This window comes from Hemitrygon akajei, unplaced genomic scaffold (assembly GCF_048418815.1).
Source record: "Hemitrygon akajei unplaced genomic scaffold, sHemAka1.3 Scf000039, whole genome shotgun sequence".
Lineage (NCBI taxonomy): Eukaryota > Metazoa > Chordata > Chondrichthyes > Myliobatiformes > Dasyatidae > Hemitrygon > Hemitrygon akajei.
Genome location: NW_027331925.1, coordinates 73,794 through 89,892, shown reverse-complemented (window position 1 = coordinate 89,892; position 16,099 = coordinate 73,794). Strand labels below are relative to the sequence as shown.

The 16,099-nt window shown below is 41.7% G+C and overlaps 1 protein-coding gene across 1 annotated transcript in view; it reads right to left on the bottom strand.

The window, feature by feature from the left end:
- The window catches only part of LOC140720260 (zinc-binding protein A33-like), a 36,559-nt gene that overhangs the window by 18,853 nt on the left and 1,607 nt on the right, over positions 1 to 16,099 (bottom strand). The window lies entirely within an intron of this gene.

Genomic DNA, 16,099 nt, shown 5'->3' with positions numbered 1-16,099 from the left:
CACAACTGATCTGGCCTCTACTACTTCTACAGGAAGCTCATTCCACACAGCTATCACTCTCTGAGTAAAGAAATACCCCCTCGTGTTTCCCTTAAACTTTTGCCCCCTAACTCTCAAATCATGTCCTCTCGTTTGAATCTCCCCTACTCTCAATGGAAACAGCCTATTCACGTCAACTCTATCTATCCCTCTCAACATTTTAAATACCTCGATCAAATCCCCCCTCAACCTTCTACGCTCCAATGAATAGAGACCTAACTTGTTCAACCTTTCTCTGTAACTTAAGTGCTGAAACCCTGGTAACATCCTAGTAAATCGTCTCTGCACTCTCTCTAATTTATTGATATCTTTCCTATAATTCGGTGACCAGAACTGTACACAATATTCCAAATTTGGCCTTACCAATGCCTTGTACAATTTTAACATTACATCCCAACTTCTGTACTCAATGCTCTGATTTATAAAGGCCAGCGTTCCAAAAGCCTTCTTCACCACCCTATCTACATGAGACTCCACCTTCAGGGAACTATGCACTGTTATTCCTAGATCTCTCTGTTCCACTGCATTCCTCAATGCCCTACCATTTACCCTGTATGTTCTATTTGGATTATTCCTGCCAAAATGTAGAACCTCACACTTCTCAGCATTAAACTCCATCTGCCAACGTTCAGCCCATTCTTCTAACCGGCATAAATCTCCCTGCAAGCTTTGAAAACCCACCTCATTATCCACAACACCTCCTACCTTAGTATCATCAGCATACTTACTAATCCAATTTACCACCCCATCATCCAGATCATTTATGTATATTACAAACAACATTGGGCCCAAAACAGATCCCTGAGGCACCCCGCTAGTCACCGGCCTCCATCCCGATAAACAATTATCCACCACTACTCTCTGGCATCTCCCATCTAGCCACTGTTGAATCCATTTTATTACTCCAGCACTAATACCTAACGACTGAACCTTCTTAACTAACCTTCCATGTGGAACTTTGTCAAAGGCCTTGCTGAAGTCCATATAGACTACATCCACTGCCTTACCCTCGTCAACATTCCTCGTAACTACTTCAAAAAATTCAATAAGGTTTGTCAAACATGACCTTCCACGCACAAATCCATGCTGGCTACTCCTAATCAGATCCTGTCTATCCAGATAATTATAAATACTATCTCTAAGAATACTTTCCATTAATTTACCCACCACTGATGTCAAACTGACAGGTCTATAATTGCCAGGCTTACTTCTAGAACCCTTTTTAAACAATGGAACCACATGAGCAATACGCCAATCCTCCGGCACAATCCCTGTTTCTAATGACATCTGAAAGATCTCCGTCAGAGCTCCTGCTATCTCTACACAAACTTCCCTCAAGGTCCTGGGGAATATCCGGTCAGGACCCGGAGATTTATCCACTTTTAAATTTCTTAAAAGCGCCAGTACTTCCACCTCTTTAATTGTCATAGGTTCCATAACTTCCTTACTTGTTTCCCACACCTTACACCATTCGATATCCTTCTCCTTAGTGAATACCGAAGAGAAGAAATCGTTCAAAATCTCTCCCATCTCCCTCGGCTCCACACATAGCTGACCACCCTGATTCTCTAAGGGACCAATTTTATCCCTCACTATCCTCTTGCTTTTAATATAACTGTAGAAGCCTTTCGGATTTACTTCCACCTTATTTGCCAAACCAAACTCGTAACTTCTTTTAGCTTTTCTAATCTCTTTCTTAAGTTTCCTTTTACATTCTTTATATTCCTCGAGCAATTCCTTTACTCCATGCTGCCTATATCTATTGTAGACATCCCTCTTTTTTCGAACCAAGTTTCTAATATCCCTTGAAAACCATGGCGCTTTCAAACCTTTAATCTTTCCTTTCAACCGAACAGGAACATAAAGATTCTGTACCCTCATAATTTCACCCTTAAATGACCTCCATTTCTCTATTACATCCTTCCCATAAAACAACTTGACCCATTCCACTCTCTCTAAATCCCTGCGCATCTCCTCAAAGTTAGCCTTTCTCCAATCAAAAATCTCAACTCTAGGTCCAGTCCTGTCCTTCTCCATAATTATATTGAAGGTAATGCTATTGTGATCACTGGACCCGAAGTGCTCCCCAACACATACATCTGTCAGCTGACCTATCGCATTCCCTAACAGGAGATCCAACACTGCCCCATCTCTAGTCGGTACTTCTATGTATTGTTGCAAAAAGCTATCCTGCACACATTTCACAAACTCTAAACCATCCAGCCCTTTTACAGAATGAGCTTCCCAATCTATGTGTGGAAAATTAAAATCTCCCACAATCACCACCTTGTGTTTACTACAAATATCTGCTATCTCCTTACACATTTGCTCTTCCAACTCACGCTCCCCATTAGGTGGCCTATAATACACTCCTATCAGTGTTACTACACCTTTCCCATTCCTCAATTCCACCCAAATAGCCTCCCTAGAGGAGCTCTGTAATCTATCCTTCCAAAGCACCGCCATAAGATTTTCTCGGACAAGCAATGCAACACCTCCTCCTCTGGCCCCTCCTACTCTATCACACCTACTCTATCACACCTGAAGCAATTGTTAACTGAAATTATGTTGAAATTTGGCCATTTGTCACCACTTTAGCTTTGGGGTTAGTATTTAAGGTTTTAATCCATTTTATAAAAGATACTCCTAATCCATATTTTTCCAATACCTTAGATAAAAAATCCCATGTGTATTAATTTTGGTAAGTATTTAGATAATCTGTTAGATAAAATCTTTGCTATTATTTTATAATCCGTGTTCAACAAAGAAATAGGTTTATATGATATTGGTTTTAAAAGATCTCTGTCGGTTTTTGTCAATACTATTAAAATAGCTGTCGAAAAAGATTCTGGAAGTTTATGCGTTCTTTCCGCTTGGTGTATTAGCTCCATAAAAGGAGGAATTAATGAATCTTTAAACGTTTTGTAAAATTCAGGCGGAAAACCATCTTCTCCTGGAGATTTATTACTCTGACGTGATCCTAGAGTTTCTTCGACCTCTTTTAATGTAAAAGGCATATCTAATCTCTTCTGTTCTTCCAAATTCAATTTCGGGAGAGTTATTTGTGATAAAAACCTTTCTATCTCAACAATATTATTTTGTGATTCTGATTGATACAATTCAGAATAAAAAAAATTTAAAAGTTTATAAAGGTTTATAAATAATTTTATTTACACTTGTTCTAATTGCATTTATCATTTTGGAAGCCTGGTCTGTTTTTAACTGCCAAGCAAGAATCTTGTGTGATCTTTCACCAAGTTCATAATATCTCTGTTTAGTTCTCATAATTGCTTTTTTCTGTTCGGAATGTCAGAAGTGTATTATATTGTAGTTCTTATTAACAAGTTGTCTTTGTTTTTCTTCTGTCATATATCTTTGAGATTCTTTTTCTAATTTTGTAATCTCTTTTTCCAATTGATCTATTTCTACCATATATTCCTTCTTAATTTTAGAAGTATAACTTATTATCTGGCCTCTCAAATATGCCTTCATCGCTTCCCATAATATAAATTTATCATCAACTGAATGTAAGTTTGCATCTAAAAAAACTTGAATCTGCTTTTTCATAAAATCACAAAAATCTTGACGTTTTAATAATATTGAATTAAATCTCCATCTGTAAATCGATTCCTCCTTATCCATCATTATCATTGTCATTATCAAGAGGGAATGATCTGACAATATTCTTGCTTTATATTCCATATTTGTCACTCGGTCTTGAATATTCGCTGATAGTAAGAAAAAATCTATCCTTGAATAAGTTTTATGTCTATTTGAATAAAATGAATAATCTCTTTCTCTTGGGTGAATTCTTCTCCATTTATCAATCAAATTTAAATCTTTCATCAATGATAACGATAATTTTGCTACTTTCGGTTTTGTAACAACCTTTGTTGACCTATCTAAAACTGGGTCTAGACAAAAGTTAAATTCTCCACCTATTAATATTTTATCCTGTGCAGCCAAATTCAAAAAAGCCTCCTGTATAAATTTTACATCGTTTTCATTTGGTGCATGAATAGTCATAAGAGTCCATAGTTCTGAAAAGATTTGACAATGTATAATTACATATCTTCCCGCAGAATCAATTAATACATTTTGTATTTTAATTGGTAAACTTTGGTTGACCAAAATTGCAACTCCCCTCGCTTTTGAATTAAATGAAGATGCTATAACATTTCCGACCCAATCTCTCTTTAATTTCTGATGTTCTATCTCTGTTAAATGTGTTTCTTGTATCTATTTTCACTTTCTTAATGTATGTTAAAATTATTTTTCTTTTCACCGGTCCATTAAGCCCATTAACATTAATACTTAAAAAAATCAGTTAATTAGTCATTATTTTTAACGTGGTTACTCCAGTCTATAATAATACATAATATTTCAACTCTCATAGTACCTTGGGGAATTATTTTAAAATTCTCCATGTTGCTATGTGTCTCCCCTCCGATCATCCAGGCAAAGAAAGAAAGATAAAAGAAAAATAAAACCCCTGGTAATTTTGTGAATAAAAAAAACACAACATTACCCCCCTCCGTTGTGCGGGTCATGGCAAACGCCATGATTACACACGTGAATCCTGTAGCGATCGATCCGAAGTTCCCCCCAGCTCCCCCGTAACATGAAAAAGTATATATAAGAAAAAATAATATCACTGCTCTCGATTAATATTTCTCAAATTTTTACCTGTATCTTATAATTAAAAGTATATTTAAATATTCTTCTGTCCTTAATGTCCATCAGCTCACTTCAGTGTCCCTGTCTTCATCTTTAATCTGTTTCACTTTTAAATCTTTACTGTGACTAGTGAATATTTGGGAGTTCTTGTGCAAACTCCTCTGCATCCCGATGATCAATAAAAAATCTTCTTTTTCCGTCATCCAAAAAAAAAATATCAGTGTTGCTGGGTGGCGCAATATAAATTTATAACCCTTTTCCCATAAAACATGTTTCGCTGGCTTAAATTTCTTCTTTCTCTTCAAAAGGTCATAACTTATATCAGGATAGAAAAGAACTGCTTTCCCTTCTATCATCAATGGCTCATTTTTCTTTCTGGCATATTGGGCAGCCGCCTTCAGGATCTTTTCTTTATCTTGATATCTTAAGCATTTTATCAAGATTGGTTGTGGGTTTTGATCTGAAAGCTCTGTGGACCCTTTCAATTTCAATCAACTGGGTTCCCTCTTCCATTTCAAAATTTTCCGGGATCGATTTTTCAAAATTTTTTATTGGATCCCCTTCCTCTATCCCTTCTTTTAAGACCAACAATTTTAATATTATTTTGTCTACTAAAATTTTCAAGCACGTCCATTTTTTCCAACAGTCGTTTTCTTTCTGATATCCAGGCAAGAGTATTATCTTCCATTTTCTTCACTCTCTCAATAGTGTTTCCCGTTATTTCTTCCAGATTTTTAACTTTCTTGTCCATTTTCTCCTGTTTTTTCACCATTTTATCAAACATAGCCTTTGTATTTTTAATATCTTCTTGTATTATTTTTAATTTTTTAAATTCTTTAATTCATGCATTATTTGCACCAAAGAAGGAACTCTTATGTGTCCAGAATATCTTCCACCTCCAATCTCTTCCTGTTGTTCTTCTTTTACCTCCTCATCTTCATCTGTATGTTCCACAGATTTCGAATCCAGCGCGGGTTCATGGTCACTTCCGCTTCCAATGGTAGCTGGGATTTGTAGTTCAATGTGCTCATGTTTGCGCTAGCCCTTTTCTCTGCGCACGCGCAGTTCCTGTTGTTCCTTCTTGGAGACTATTGATGCTGCGGGCGATTTCTGTTCTGTATCGCCGGATTGAGATGCACTTGAGTCCGAGGCTTCTTCAAGGTGGCCGGCTCAACTTGAACTATCTTCAAAGTAATAGTTTTCTTCTTTGTCTGTTTAGGAGGCATCTCTAAGGAAAATCCTGAGTAGTTCAGACGCAGTTTTTAGGAAACATTTACTAACTTTTCTTCACTTAAACATTAACTTATTAGTTTTTTTTTTAATGGGAGAGCTGGATATCCGCGTCTCGATCCCACCTCATCACGTGACGAACCCACCCCCCCCCCCAAACAATTTGTGTGTGTTACTCCGCTTTAAATATACTCAATTATTTGGCCTCCACAGCTGCCTGTGGCAGATTCACTATCCTGCGGATAAAGGAATTCCTCCTCATCTCTGTCCTAAATGGACATCCCTATAGTCGGAGGCTGTGCTTAACGTTCTCGACCCACCCACATCCTCCCAACATCAACTCTCTCCAGACAGGTGTCAGAGAGATCTGGAGAGACCCTTCATCAGGACCTGTGTAGCTTGGATTACCAGCATCTGCAGATTTTCTCCTGTTTGATTTTTAAAGCAGAAGTTAATAAGTAAACATCTTGATTAGTCAGATTCTCAAAAGTTATGGGGAGGAGGCGGGAGAATAGGGTTGAGAGTGATAATAAATCAGCCATTCTTCTAAACTCCATTGAGTACAGGCCCAGAACCATCAAACACTCCTCGTATGTTAACTCTTTCATTCCCGGAATTATGTTTGTGAATCTTCTGGACCCCCTCCAATGCCAGTACATGTTTTCCGATAGCAGGGACCAAAAACTGCTCACAATACTCCAAGTGTGGTCTGACCAATACCTTATTAAAACCTCAGAATTACATCCTTGCTCTTGTACTCTAATCCTCTCGAAATGAAAGCAAACATTGAGTTTGCCAATCTTACCACTGACACAAACTGCAAGTTAACCTTCAGGGAATCCTGCACAAGGACACCCATGTAGCTTTGCACCTCTGATTTTTGAATTTCGACCTGTTTACAGAAATGTCGACCAAAGTCGTACCTGCCTAAGTTTCTACCTGTTAAACTCTACCTGTGCTACAAGAACCTTATTACGTATACTGGTGCATTCAAATAAGACAAAGCAGCAGAAGCCGGCCATTCAGCCCTTCGAATCTGCTCCGCCATTTTATCATGAGCTGATCCATTCTCCCATTTAGTGCCACTCTCTCACCTTCTCACCATAACCTTTGATGCCCTGGCTACTCACATACCTATCAATCTCTGTCTTAAATACACCCAATGACTTGGCTTCCACTGCCGCAAGAAATTCACCACCCTCTGGCTAAAAAAAGTTTCTTCGCATCTCCCTTCTGAATGGGCGGCCTTCAATCATTAAGTCATGCTCTCTCGTACTAGACTCCCCCACCATGGGAAAAAACTTTGCCACATCCACTCTGTCCATGCCTTTTAACATTCGAAATGTTTCTGTGAGGTTCCCCCTCATTCTTCTAAACTCCAAGGAGTACAGTCCAAGAGCGGTTAAATGTTCCACATATCTTTTCCCTCTCATTCCAGGAATCATTCTAGTGAATCTTCTCTGAACCCTCTCCAATGTCAGAACATCCTTTCTTAAATAAGGAGCCCAAAACTGCACACAGTATTCCAAGTGAGGTCTTACCAGTGCCTTATAGAGCCTCAACATCACATCCCTGCTCCTATACTCTATTCCTCTAGAAATGAATGCCAACATTGCATTCGCCTTCTTCACCACCGGCTCAACCTGGAGGTTAACCTTAAGGGTATCCTGCACGAGAACTCCCAAGTCCCATTGCATCACAGAACTTTGAATTCTCTCTCCATTTAAATAATAGTCTGCCCATTTATTTCTTCTACCAACGTGCATGACCATACACTTTTCAACATTGTATTTCATTTGCCACTTCTTTGACCAGTCTCCTAATCTATCCAAGTCTCTCTGCGGACTCTGTTTCCTCATCACTACCGTCCCCTCCACTTATCTTTGTATCATCAGCAAACTTAGCCACAAAGCCATCTATTCCATAATCCAAATCGTTGATATACAACGTAAAAAGAAGCGGCCCCAACACGGACCCCTGTGGAACACCACTGGTAACTGGCAGACAACCAGAATGGGATCCTTTATTCCCACTCTCTGTTTCCTGCCAATCAGCCAACGCTCTATCGACGTACGTAACTTTACCGTAATTCCATGGGTTCTTATCTTGTTTAGCGGCCTCATGTGCGGCACCTTGTCAAAGGCCTTCTGAAAATCCAAATACACAACATCCACTGCATCTCCCTTGTCTAGCCTACTTGTAATCTCCTCAAGAAATTTCAATGGGTTTGTCAGGCAGGATTTTCCTTTAAGGAAACCATGCTGAGTTTGGCCTATCTTGTCATATGCCTCCAGATACTCAGTAACCTCATCCTTGACAATTGACTCCAGCAACTTCCCAAACACCGATGTCAAGCTAACAGGTCTATAATTTACTTTTTGCTTCCTTGCCCCTTTCTTAAATACCAGAGTGGCATTTGCAATCATGGTTCCCCTCCGGAGCCATGCCAGAATCTATTGACTTTTGAAAGATCATTGCTAATGCCTCCGCGATCTCCACAGCTACTTCCTTCAAAAATCAAGGGTGCATTCCATCTGGTCCTGGAGATTTATCTACCCTTAGACTATTCAGCTTCCCGAGTACTTTCTCTGTCGTAATTGTGACCGCGCACACTTCTCTTCCCTGACACCCTTGAGTGTCCGGTATACTGCTGATATCTTCCTCAGTGAGGACAGATGCAAATACTCGTTCAGTTCCTCAGCCATCTCCTTATCTCCCATTACAATTTCTCCAGCTTCATTTTCTATCGATCCTATATCCACTCTCACCTGTTTTATTACTCTTTATATACTTGAAAAAGCTTTTAGTTTCTTCTTTGATATTATTTGCTAGCTTCCTTTCATAGTTCATCTTTTCCCTCTTAATGGCCTTCTTAGTTTCCTTTTGTAAGCTTTTAAAAACTTCCCAATCCTCTGTCTTCCCAATAATTTTTGCTTCCTTGAATGCCCTCTGCTTTGCTTTTACTTTGGCTTTGACTTCTCTTGTCAGCCACGGTCACAACCTTTTTCCATTCGAAAATTTCATCTTTTTTGGAATATATCTGTCTTGCATATTCCTCACATCACGCATAAATTCCAGCCACTGCTGCTCTGCCGTCCACCCGCTAGAGTCCCTTTCCAGTCAAATTTGGCCAGTTCCTCTCTCGTGCCACTGAAATTTCCTTTACTCCACTGAAATACCAGCACATCGGATTTTGGCTTCTCTTTCTCAAATTTCGCTATCTTAGATTTATTTCTGTTCTCTCCCTCCTCCACTCTATCATTCTGATTTCCCATCCCCCTGCCAAAATTAGTTTAAACCCTCCCTAACAACTCTATTAAACATTCCCGCTATGGTTCAGGTGTAACCCGTCCTTTTGGAACAGGTAATACTTCCCCCTGAAGAGATCCCAATGATCCAAGAATCTGAAGCCCTGCCCCCTGCACCAATCTCTCAGCCACGCATTCATCTGCCTGATCCTACTATTCTTGCCCTCGCTAGCACGTGGCACAGGTAGCAATCCTGAGATTACTATCCTGGAGGTCCTGCTTCTCAGCTTCATTCCTAACTCCCGGAAATCTCGCTTCAGGACCTCCTCCCTTTTCCTCTCTATGTCATTGGTACCAACATGTACCAAGACAGCTGGCTGCTCGCCCTCTCCCTTCAGAATATTCTGGACCCGATTCGAGACATCCTGTACCTGGGAGGCAGCACACCATGCGGGTATCTCTACCAGGCTCACAGAATCTCCTGTCTGTTCCCCTGACTATGGAATCCCCTATGACTACCGCATTCCTCTTCTCCCTCCATCCCTCCTGCACAACAGCGCCAGGCTCAGTGCCAGAGACGCGGTCACCGTGGCCGTCCCCTGTCAGGTCATCCCCCTCAACAACATCCAAAACGATATACTTGTTGCTGAGGGGGGCAGCCACAGGGGTGCTCTCCACTATCCGGGCATTTCCCTTCCCTCTCCTGACAGTCACCCAGTTTTCTGACCCCTGTAGCCTAGGGATGACTACCTCCCTGTAGCTCCTGTCTATCACCTCTTCATTTTCTCTAATAAGCAGTAGGTCATCAAGCTGCAGCTCCAGATCCCTAACACGGTCTCCGAGGAGCTGCATCTCGGTTCACCTGGTACAGATGTGGCTATCAGGGAGGCTGGAAGTCTCCCAGGATTCCCACATCTGACACCCTGAACAAAGCACTAACCCTGAAGACATGCTACCTAATGCTACAGGAATGAAACAAAGAAAGGTAGGTCAACTCACCCACTTACTTCACCAAACACACAAACTTTTTAAACCGTTAGCTAATGTACCCTGCTGCTCCCCCGTCCGTCGGGCCGATTTGCCAAGGGGAAAAAAAGAGTCGGTGCCTTGCTCTCGCCTCTTCCCGTTACCACCTAAGCCCGTTGAGCCAAAGCCCTACACTCTGCTGCCACCCACTCCGCTGCCCGCTGTATAGGGTGGTCATCTTTTTAAACTCTCCGCGCTGTCCTGCGCAGTCTCGCCGTTCTTGTACGCAAAGTTTTTTACAGAACTGCCTTCCTTCAGAATTTAGCTCCCACACCGCCCTTCTTGTCCCAATCTAAAAAAACACCTTCAGTCCTGTATTCATCAGCCTATTCCACACTGTCCACATGAAATTCAACAAGGCCTTTGATGTCGATGATAGACCACACTTGGAGCATTGTCTGCATTTCCGGTTCCCGAATATGGGGAGGATGTCATTACACTGGACAGGAGGCTTCAGAAGTATGTTACCAGGACTGGGGGCTTGGGTTAAAAGCAGAGAGTGGGTAAGCTTGGGCTATTCAGCTGTAGTGTCGGATGTTCAGGTATGACCCCTTATCGAGGTAAATAATTCAGAAGGAGATTAAATAATGTTTCTTTTTCCAAGAAATGGGAGTACAGAACCAGAGGCCTCAGATTGAAAGTGAGACGGGAAATTTTTATGAGTGGTCTATCGGGTAACATTCTCATAGAGAGGGAGGTTGGTAAATGGTATATGCCCTCAGACGCTGTAGAAACAGGTAAAAATAAAATATTTTAAAATAAATTTGGGCAGGTACACAGATGGGAAATGGTTAGAGGGATGGGGGGGGGCAAACACACACAAATGGGACATGCTCAAGAAGACATCTTAGTCTTGCAGATTGATGAAGTGGGTCGTGAGTTCAACATCCGTCAAACCCTCCCAGATCATCCTCCTGAGGAATCTCACCCCGGAGTCTGTCTGTGAAGTGTTGATGTGACATCACGTCAGAGGGCAGCTCAGTGCCACAGAACAGACAGACTGGGTAAGGACGGCAGATTTCAATCCTAAATGGGAATTTGTGCCTTTTTCTGTCGCCGTGTGTCACACTCTGATAGTATATCTGTGTGTGTGTGTGTGTGTGTGTGTGTGTGTGTGTGTGTGTGTGTGTGTGTGTGTGTGTGTGTGTGTGTGTGTGTGTGTGTGTGTGTGTGTTGATTGTGGTAAATATCCGTGTGGTGTGTATACACATTGAAGGAGAGTGTGCACATTGAAGAATTTGTATGTTACAGTGTGTCACCACATGTCTGGTGTATGTTGACAATGTATCACACGTGATTGAGTTGTTTAAATGAATAAATGACTGTCTCTGAAGGGATTGGTTTCCAGGTTACTGAGGGAAATAACAATGTACATTGCTGAGGCTCTGACTACAATCTGCCAGTCCTTCCTGTGTGTGTGTGTGAGGGTGCTTTGCCAGGCCGGTTATGCTGTGTTTGCTTCTCCCGAGATGAAATCTTGACCCATGTCAATGCTTGTTGGTGTGTCCGAGCTCATTCTCACAATGCTTCAATGTAGTGGTCTGATCACCATAAGACATAGGAGCAGAATTAGGCCATTTGCACATCGATTCTGCTCTGCCATTCAATCATGGCTGATCCTTTTTTCCCTCCTCAGCCCCACTATATGGTCTTTTCCTCATAACCTTTGATGCTGTCCAATCTAGAACCTATCAAGCTCTGCCTTAAATACACACAAGTTCCACAAATTCACCAGCTGCTGGCTCAAATTTCTCCGCATGTTTTAAATAAAACCCCCTCGATCTTGAGGCTGTGCCCTCTTGTCCTAAACTCCACCACCATGGGAAACATCCTTTCCACATCTACTCTGCCTAGGACTTTCAACATTCGAAAGGTTTCAATGAGATCGCCCCTCATCTTTCTAAATTCCAGCGAGTACAGACACAGAGCTATCAAACGTTCCTCGTATGATAACCCTTTCATTCCTGGAATCATCCTTATGAAATGAACCTTCTGCAATGCCAGCACATCTTTTCTTAGATGAGGAGCCCAAAACTGTTCCCAATACTCAAGGTGAGGCTTCACCACTGCCTTATAAAGCCTCAGCATCACATCCCTGCTCTTGGATTGAATGCTATCAAAACCCCTTGAATTCAATGCTAACATTGGAATTGCCTTCCTCACCACTGACTCTACTTGCAAGTTAACCTTTAGGGAGTTCTGCAGAATGACTGCTAAGTCCAATTTCGTCTCAGATGTTTTGATTTTCTCCCCATTTGAAAAAAACAATCTGCACATTATTTCTACGACCAAAGTGCAGGACCATGTATTTTCCAACATTGTATATCATTTGCCACTTTCTTTCCCATTCTCCTCATTCAAGTCCTTGTCCAGCCTAACTGTTTCCTCAACACTACCGGCCCCTCCACCAATCTTTGTATCATCTGCAAAACCTGGAAACAAAGCCATCTACTCTAGGACAAGAGGGTATGACTTCATGATTGAAGGACGTCCTTCCAGAACGGAGATGCGGTGAAATTACTTTAGTCAGTGGGTGGAAAATCTGTGGAATTTGTTGCGACATGTGGATGTGGAGGCCAAGGCATATTTAAGACAGAGATATATAGGTTCTAATTTAGCCAGGGCATCAAATGGTATGGGGTGAAAGCAGGGGAGTGGGGATGTCTGGAAGAATTGGGTCTTCCCATGACTGAATGTAGGAGCAGACTCAATGGGCCGAATGGCCTATTTCTGCTCCTATATCTTATTGTCTATTCCATCAGCTAAATCTTGATATACAGCATAAAATGAAGGTGTCCTAACACTGACCCCTGTGGAACAAGAGTCACTGGCAGCCAACCAGAAAAGGATCCCTTTACTCTCATTCGCTGTTTCCTACCAATCAGCCAATGTTCTAACCATGCCTGTAACTTTTCTGTAATACCATGGCCTCTTAACCTGGTTACCACCTTCATGTGTGGCACCTTGTCAAAGGCCTTCTGAGATTCCAAATATACAACATCCATTACATCCCCTTTATCGATCCTGCTTGTAATCTCCTCAAAGAATCCAAACAGGTTTGTCAGGCAGGATATTCCCTTAATGAAGCCATGCTGACTTGTCCTATCTTGTCCAGTGTCACCAAGTATTCCATAACCTTATACTTAACAATTGACTCCAATTTCTTCCCAACCACAGAGGTGAGGCTAATTGGTCAATAATTTCCTTTCTGCTGTCTTCCTCCTTACTTAAATAGTAGAGTGACATTTGCAATTTTCCAGTCCTCTCGCACCATGCCAGGGTCCAGTGATTTTTGAAAGATCATTTAAAATGCCTCCACAATGTCTACCACAACCTCTTTCAGAACACTAGGGTGCAGTTCATCTGGTCCGGGTGACTTATGTGCCTTTAGGTCTTTCAGCTTTTTGAGCACCTTCTCCCTTGTACAGTAACTGCACTCACTTCTCTTCCCTCGCACTCTTTAACACCGGGCACAGTGCTAGTGTCTTCCACGGTGAAGACTGGTGCAAAATATTTGGTTCATCTGCCATCTCTTTATCCCGCGTTATTTAATATCCGGCCTCATTTTCTAGCGGTCCTATATCCACTCTCATCTCTGTTTTATTTTTTTACAATACTTGAAAAACAATTTGATATTGTTTGCTAACTTGTTTTACAAAGACAAGTGTGTAAAAAGGGCCTGAAGGATCATTGGAGACCATTGCACATTTAGATGGAAACATAACGTAAAGATTTTTACTCCTTATGTATATGAAGGATGTAAGTAATAAAGTCAATTCAATTCAAATCAATTTCTTGTTTATTTTTTCCCACCCAACCATCCTTTTAGTTCCTCTCTGTAGATATTTAAAAGCTTCCCAATCCTCTCTCTTCCTACTAATTTTTGTTTAGTTGTATGCCCTCTCCTTTGCCTTTACATTAACTTGTCTTCCCTTGTCAGCCACGGTTGTACTATTTCGCCATTTAAGTATTTATTTATTTTTGGAGTACATCTATCCTCATTTTCCCAGAAACTGATACCATTTCTGCTCTGCTCTCATCCCTGCCAGCACCTTCTTCAATTTGCTTTGGCCAACTCCTCTCCCACCACTGTAATTTCTTTCACTCCTCTGAAATACTAAAATCTCAGGCTTTACTGTCTCCTTATCAGATTTCAAGTTGGACTCAGTCATGTTGTGAGCACTGCCTCCTAAGGGTTCTTTTAACTACTCACCTCTGGTTCAATACATAACACCCAATCCAGTACAGCTGTTCCCCGAGTAGGCTCAACAACAAACTGCTCAAGAAAGCCATCACATTGCATTCAACAAACTCACTCTCTTGAGATCCTTTACCAACCTGATTTTCCCAATTGCCCTGCATGTTGAAATCTCCCAAGATGATCATAACATTGTCCTTTTCATCAGTCCTTTTCTATGTCCAGTTGTAATCTGTGGGCCACAACCCACTGACTGTTGGGAGGCCTGTGTATGACTGGTGTCAGTGTCATTTTTACTTTTGCAGTTCCTTACCTCAACCCACAAGATTCAACATCTTCCAATCCTATGTCACATCTTGCTATTGATTTACCAACAGAGCCACACCGCCCCATCGGCTTTCCTTCCTTCCTATACCACCGATACATTGTGTAACCTTGGACATTCAGCTCCCAACTACAACCGTCCTTCAGCCACGATTCCATGATACCTGACAATCGGTAATATTGCAACAAGATCATCCACCTTATTTCTCATACTCCATGCATTGAGATATAACACTTTGTGTACTGTATCTGCTACCCTTTTTAATTCTGAATCCCTAACGCTCTGATACTCACCCTGCTGGCTGCAATTTCCTCCTCTCATCTGTCCGCCATATCTGACAGTCTGACTGCACGCTATCTTTGCATTTTTTACTTTCAGTCCTATCCCTTCACTCCACTTCCAACTCCCCACCCCACCAAATTAGTTTAAACCCTCCCCTACAGCTCTATTAAATCTCTCTGTGAGAATATTGTTCTCCCTTGGGTCCAGGTGCAACCCATCCCTTTTGAGCAGGTCATTCCTCCACCAGAACAGATCCCAATGATCCAAGAACCTGAATCCCTGTTCCCAGCACCATCTTCTCAGCCATGTTTATCTGTCAAATTATCCTGTCTCTACCCTCACCAGCACGTGGCACAGGCAGCAATCCAGAAATCACAACCCTGGGGATGCTGCTTCTGAGCTTTCTACCAAGCTCTCCAAATTCAATTTTCAGGACCTCTTTGCTTTTACTTCCAATGTCATTGGTCACAAAATTTACCAAGATATCCGGCTCTTTTCCCTCCCTCTCTAAAATGCTGCAGACACGATTCGAGGTATCCCTGACCCTGGCACCCAGGAGGTAACATACCATTCGGTTGTCCCGTTCACATCAATAGAGTCTCCTGTCTGTTCCCCTGAAGATTCAGTCCCCGACCACAACCACTCCCCTCTTCTGCCTCTAACAACAGTGAGAGATGCTGATCCGGATGGTGGAAGACCTGTGTCAGTCAGAGTCTGCACTCACAAGGCACATGAAGGACTTGTGTATTTTCCTGACAATCCCGGTCACCACACTGATACCTGCTTTTATTCCCTACAATATTATCATCAGTATTAAATTCCCAGCTCCTCTGGTATATCCAAACTCATGTCCTGGTGTGGTAGTGCATTTGCCTGGGATCAGGACACAGTGGTTCATCTGCCAGTCCCGTGTATTGGTTGTATTGTGACCCTGTGCTGGTGTGTCCAGAGGTCTGACATCTCCAGCTGACCATGTGACAGTGATGCCTCCCAGTTGGAAGGGTTGATGTGGAATAAACTTCAGTTCCCCTTCAGCCCAGTATTACAGACAATCTTTGCCTCAAATTGGAACTA